The sequence below is a fragment of the Capsicum annuum genome, chromosome 2 (genome assembly GCF_002878395.1).
Source record: "Capsicum annuum cultivar UCD-10X-F1 chromosome 2, UCD10Xv1.1, whole genome shotgun sequence".
NCBI classification, from domain to species: Eukaryota; Viridiplantae; Streptophyta; class Magnoliopsida; order Solanales; family Solanaceae; genus Capsicum; species Capsicum annuum.
This window is the reverse complement of record NC_061112.1, coordinates 38919917-38927275: the sequence shown is the minus strand read 5'-3', so window position 1 is coordinate 38927275 and position 7359 is coordinate 38919917.

Sequence of the window (7359 nt, the reverse complement as noted above, 5' to 3'; positions counted from 1 at the left end):
TGAATAGGGAATAAATAGAATGATAATTAAATATTGAATAAGAATTAAAAATTCAAAATCGACCAAACCAAACCAAACCAAACATATACATGGATTTTTTTGAATCCCTTATAGGTAGATTGGATATAAAAAAGGGAAATACATACGCTAATAAAAAGAAAAAACATAACCTAATTATTATTATTATTATTATTATTATTATTATTATTATTATTATTATTATTATTATTATTATTATTTTCAACCTGACAATTTTCATCTGGCAGCAATAGGGCCTCAGCCTTACTCGGAAGTTGGCCAAATCCCTCTGGAGTTCATCAAACTGCCTTTGAAATTCCTGCAAGGACTCGATATGAACCTTCTTGTACGAATCTGGATCTGACACATTAGTATTGTAAGTATAGTAGAATGAACGAGAGTGAGTGAGAGTGAGTGAGGAGGCCGGAGGGACCTATTTATAAAATGATTGAGAATTGGAAGGGACTGGACTTAGTCAAACAAAAAGTCACGACTGGTCATATCCCTTAAAAGTAAAAATTACACAAATCCCATATTTAAGACACCATATTACACAATATCCCTTAATGTTTTAAAAAATTACATAAAATCCAGGATTCATATTTACTAGTGATACATATGCTATATGTATCACTGCTTAACATATGTATCACAATTCGAAATTTTGGGATAAAACGTAATTAGCAAACTATCCGGGATTCAATGCAAATTGCTGAAACTATCCGGAATTTATGTGTTGTGTGTGTTACTTAAATAATATTGGTGACTTTATTAATAAGTAAATTAGAAAAAAAATGGATCTAAATACAATATTTTATCTTTTTGTTATATTTTCGAAAGATAAAGATTGGTAATATGTTGCAAAATATATTCCACCTGTCAGATAACTTACAACATATGGAGAATCTGTTGCAACAGATGGATTTATCAGTTTGCTTTTTCTTTAGCTGTGGTGTCTGTAGCAACTTGCTAGTCATCTGTTTATTCAATTTCATCGAGAGCAATCGATTTTTCTAAACACTTCTTGGCCAAATTCAATTTTTGCTCTTGGATTGCTTTTTTTTTTTTTTCATCCTTCAACCAAACTAAAATTTTGCTATTGGATTGAGGATAAAAATTGAATTTGGAGGCCAGCTTGAAGGTTGCAAGGATAAAAAGAGAAGCAGTCCAAGAGCAAAAATTGAGTTTGGCCAAGATGTTTAGAAAAATCGATTGCTCTCGATGAAATTGAATAAACAGATGATTAGCAAGTTGCAATAGACGCCACAGCTAAAGGAAAAGCAAACTGATATATCCATATGTTGCAACAGATTGTCCATATGTTGTAAGTTATCTGACAGGTGAAATATATTTTGCAACAGATTACCAATCTTTATCTTTCGAAAATACAACAAAAAGATAAAATATTGTATTTAGATCCATTTTTTTCTAATTTACTTATTAATAAAGTCACCAATATTATTTAAGTAACACACAACACATAAATCTCGGATAGTTTGCTTCAGATGTGGAGTCTGTTGCATCAGATATGGAGTCTGATGCAATAGATATGGAGTCTGTTGGAATACATAGCAGCCTTACTGGTGGTTTGATTTGTTCCGTCAGTTGCTCCGTCTGTTGCAACATCAACAACCGCATAAACTACAAACAACAAATAAAAAACATCAACAATAAAGAAAACAACAACATTTGTTTCAACAACATCATCAACTACAAAGAAGCATACATCCTATGTTCCAACACCATCAACAACAAGGGACGGACCCACTGGAGTCCTCCGGGTGCGCGAGCACAGACTGAACTCGTATCGAACTTTATATATGTATGTGGAAATAAAGAGAAAAACGTATATAATCTAATCAGTGAGTACCCATAGTAAAAGTTGTTTGGTTAGCCTAGTTATTGTTTATGGGTGCTTAAGGCTATTTATTTCTTTTGGTCTTGAGTTCAATTCCCACTCAACACATATTTTTAAATTTTGGTAACCAACTCTTCTCTTCTTATTCACTTTAAACTTTTTATTTTTTTCTCACTTACTCCTTGTGTTGATTGTTCGGAATCCACTATTTTTAAGCTAAGAAGCACCCATCGTCTAAACCACACCACACCACAAGTTCCAACAAATAAGCTAAGAAACACCCACCGTCTAAACCACACCCACCAACAACACCACACCAAAAGTTCCAACAATGCCAGCCCCACCAACAATATCAATAACAACATCAACAACAAAGAAACAAACAAAATACATAAAAAAAATAATACTGCCAACAAGGCTTTTAAACTTCTCCCATCAGATGACTTTTTTTCGCATCTTATAATAAAAATTCTTGGTATGTTTATTCAAAAATTAAAAGTTCCTTCAAATTTTTTAAATAAATATGATATGGGAAAATGGTAATTAAATAAACAAAAAGATGTAAATAAAGTTGTAATAAGAAGATGAAAATGAAAGAGCAATAGTGAATCATATCATACAATGTCAAAAGGGGGTCAAAACAACAATTTCAGTCAAGGAATCTAAGATATGGATATCGATCGGTTTAGATCCGAACGAACATCTTTGAGAAAAAGGAGAGAAAAAAAGGCTGTGATAACCCTAAAGAGGATAGAAAGAAAAAAGATGAGAGATTTAGGGCTGAAGGAGAGGAGAGGAGAGATGAGATAATTCTAATTTCTAAATGTACTACCCTTAATATTAAATGATTAAACAAAGTGTATTTATTCAAATTTATATTTACAAAGCATAATTAATAAGGCTAATTTGGTAGTAAAATAAACACCTAATTAATATTTTCTTGATGGGAGTGCCAAGTCAATATGAAAAAAAAAGTATTAGGGGTTTCAATATTTATTAATTAATATTCACTAATAATTTGAGGGGCACGAGGAAAAAATGGGTGACATTGAAAAGACAGGACAAGACTACTCAATGAGATTTTTAAGTTATCCAAGAAATATTTTTTACCGCCTTTAGTAGTACTACTACTTTATCTACTCGGATAGTAGCTTTCTTTAAAATTAAAAGAAAACAAAAAGATTTTCAAACAGATATGTCATTTGTTGCAATAGATTTAGATATCTGTTTGAGAAATCCCAATAGCTCAGTCATCTGTGACAACAGATGGAAATGTCTTTTGATAACTAAATCGAAAATGTCATCTGTTACAACAGATATCAATATCTATTTGAAAATTTCCAACACCTCAGTCATCTGTCATAACAGATGCAAATATTTGTTTGATAATTAAATGATAAATGTCATTCGTTGCAACAGATATTGTTATCTGTTTAAAATTCTCCAATAGCTCAGTTATTTGTTGCAACGGATTTTATTGTAATTGATTTAGGATGAACTAGGGATGAAAGAATGAGCTCCTCATTGACTTAATGTTAAGATTAAAAATAGTACCTACATCGATCTAGGTGGAACGAGGGATGAATGAATGAACTCACAGGGTCAATTACAAATCCAATTGAGTCGTTGCATTTGCATGGTGTTAGTATTGCGTTCATCCTGACCCGAGTAATCGATCGGTCACTCTGAGTTGAAATGTGTTCTCATTAACTTAATGTTAAGATTAATAATAGTACCTACATTGATCTAGGTGGAACTAGGTATGGATGAATGAGCACAAAGGGTCAACTACAACTTCAATTAAGTTTTTTGGCAATTGCATAATGAGATGGTGCTGCATTCCTCCCGACAAGAGTCATCGATCGATCACTCTGAGATAAACCAATTCTTACTAACTTGTATGTTCAACTAATACCTTAATTGAATAATCTGGGACTAGGGGTGAGTTCTCATAGGGTCAACTACAATTTTAATTGAGTTTTTTATCAAATGCATGATGAGACGGGACTGGATTTCTCATAAAAGAGTCATCGATAGATCACTCTGAGCTGAACCGATTCTTACTACCTCATATGTCCAACTAATACCTTAATTGATTAATCTAGGACTAGGGGTGAGTTCTCATAATGTCAACTACAATAGATGACATCACCTATTTGATAATTTAGAACAGATGGGTAATCTATTGCAACTTATAACTCAATCCATTTGATAATTTACAATAGATGGGTAATCTGTTGCAACAGATGACTTAATCTATTTGATAGTTTACAACAGATGTGTAATATGTTACAACAGTTTACATAATCTATTTGATTTGATCCAACAGAAAAGACATCTGTTGCAACTAGTTGAACATTTGGTTATATATAATTCAATTGAGTTCATATGTTAGACTAATACCTTAATTGAATGTGAGTTCTCATAGGCTCAACTACAACTTCAATTAAGTCTTTTATTAATTGCATGATGAAATAGTACTACGTTCCTCCCGACCAGAGTCGGCGATGGATCACTCTGAGCCAAACCAATTCTTACTACCTCATATGTTAGACTAATACATTAATTGATTAATCTAGGACTAGGGTACTAATACCTTGATTGAATAATCTAGGACTAGGGGTAAGTTCTCATAGGATAAACTATCGATTAATCTAGGACTAGGGGTGAGTTCTCATAGGGTCAGCCACAACAGATAGCATCGCCTATTTGATAATTTACGACATATGGGTAATCTGTTGCGACATATGATAATCCATTTGATAATTTACAATAGATGGGTAATCTGTCGCAACAGATGACTTAATCTATTTGATAATTTATACCAGATTCATAATCTGTTGTTACCTAATCTGATTGATAATTTACAACAGATGAGAAATCTGACGCAATATGTTGAACATTTATTTTTTATAATTTCAATCGAGTTCATATGTTAGACCGTAAATTGATTACTACAACTTCAATTATTTTTATATGATTTTAAAAATTACACATATATTTATGATTTTAAAAATAATTAAGATCATTTCGGACCATATTAACATTTTCAAAACTACTTGTCATTCTTTTCCAAAATACAAATCAACCCATACAAAATGTTTCATCATTTCAAATCTCGAGGTTTGGCTCTTTCTCTCTCATTCTCACTCAACAATATAGTACAGACAATAACTACTCAATAAATTTGCTCAACCCTCCACAACAGATCTCTTTTCTTCTTATTTCTGACCATATAGGTGTTATTTTTGACATCATTCTTGCTTGTATCAGTTGTTTTCTTTATCTTCATTGGCAACAAAGTTCGAGAAGAGCTGTATATTTGTTTTTTTCTCTAAAAACTAAGGGCTTTTAAGTTAATGATGAAAAATAAAACTTTTAGTTGTATTGTCTTTAAGAATGGGTTTACAATTTTGAGTTTTAATGGTAAAATCATAGGAAGAACTCGAGAAATCCCTAGTTTCCATCGTAATGATATGTTGACTATCGTGGTATAATTGGATGGTGTTGTTGTTGGTGGTGGTGGTGGTGTTTGTGGTCATCGTGGTGGCACCGGTGGTGGCATTGGTTGGTGGTGTTTGTGGTGGTGTCAGTATTCATGGTGTTTGTTTGTTTGTTGGCATTGGTTGGTGGTATTTATGGTGGTGGCTGTTGGTGTGTCGGTATTTGTGGTGTTTGTAATATATTTTTTTAAATCTATGAATACATCAACTGTAATGTAATTTTTGTTTTTCTTTGTTTGTAGATAAAAATGTCTCTCAAAAGAAAAGAAAGTGAAAGTGGATCAACGTCTGACCACTCAAAAAAAAGGCTACAGTACAGAGGGATTCGGAGGAGCTTCCTGAACAATCTTAGTTAGGGAAAAGGAAAGCTGAGAAGAGATATGAAAACAATATTGAGGGAGATGGACAAGGGTCCATAGATGGTGATGAAGAAAATGAAAGTGAGAAAGAGAAGGAATTGGAGAGTCAGAAAGAGAAAGAGGATGATCATCAACATGATGATAATGGATCACCGATGGGGCGTGAGTTAATATCGACATCCCAGCATGATCCTGTCAAAACTTTTAGTATTGACAGGTTTGAAGTTACGATGCCGATAAATGAACCAGAAGAAAAATAGCTAACTGGTCAAATTGTACTTAAATGTTAGATGGGGAAAATTTTTAAACATTTTATGAAAATTATGAAGAACGAAAACATAGGCGGACTTTTTAAGAAGAGCTTCTTTGGACGCTTTGTTGAACTGCCTAAGGACCCCTCTTCCCGTATCTGTTTCCCTATGACAATGGTATATGGTCTTCTCAAGCGCAGGATCAAGTACACAGAGGATGGTAAAGATTCGTAGGAGGGGGAAAAAAGAAGATGGATGAAATCTGGATCAACTACTGTGGCATGCCTATTTGTTTTGGCTTGTAAGAGTATGCCATAGTGACGGGCTTGAGATGCCATCGTCCAAAAGGACCACTACCTCGTAAAAGATCCAAGCCAAGAAAATACAAGGAAAAAATAGATGGGTTATTTGACATTGCTCGATGTGGCTACAAACCATCAGATTTGTTGATAGATCTCAAGGATAAAACCATACCCAAACCAGTACAGGGAGAAATTGTGCTTAGTTTGGTTTTCCCATTCGGTTATATTGGCAAGAGAGTTAACAAGGTCATAGAAGATGATTTTGTTGGCGCGTGCTGAGGATTTTGATAAATTCAACAATTATCCCTGGGGATATGATAACTTCTACTTGACTATCCAATATTTATTGACAAAGTTATCCTCAGGAACGACCATATTATACGGCTTTCCTTGGTCTTTTATGGTAAAATTAATCACTAATTTTACTCATCCATTAATTTATATTGAATATAGTTATTATGATTTTTTTTGCTTGCTTCCTGTTTACACTTTTTAGGTTTGGGCATTTAAAGCCATTCCTCCCCTCCGAAAGCAGTTAATGGATTACCCAGATTAGGTTTCTCATCCAAGGATGTTTAGGTGGTTGGCTGCATAGAGCAACACTAATATTAATGAGACTGATCTCTTTAACCCTCCGGATGATGCAGTACTTCTTCTTCAAGTAAAATAATTCTACTCAAAGATAAGAAAGATATTGAACATATGTTATATCTGGTGCATGAGATGTTATATCTGATGCACCAGATGGGATATCTGTTGCGATGGGGTATATCTTGCATCAGATTACCTATCTGTGGCTTTGGTTCTTCGAACCCGACTCCTAAAAGATTAATCATCTACTGCAAATTATGCAATAGATGTTTAATCTGATAACATATCGTTCATATGTTGTGATGTACAGATCATCTGTTGCATAACAGATTACCCATCTTGTGCAGCTATTACAACAGATGATTGATATTTTGCATCAAATTATCCATGTGTTATTTTGTTTCTCTGAACCAGACTCAAACGGATTTTAACCATATACTGCAAACTATGCAACAGATGGATCTTTTTTTTAAATGT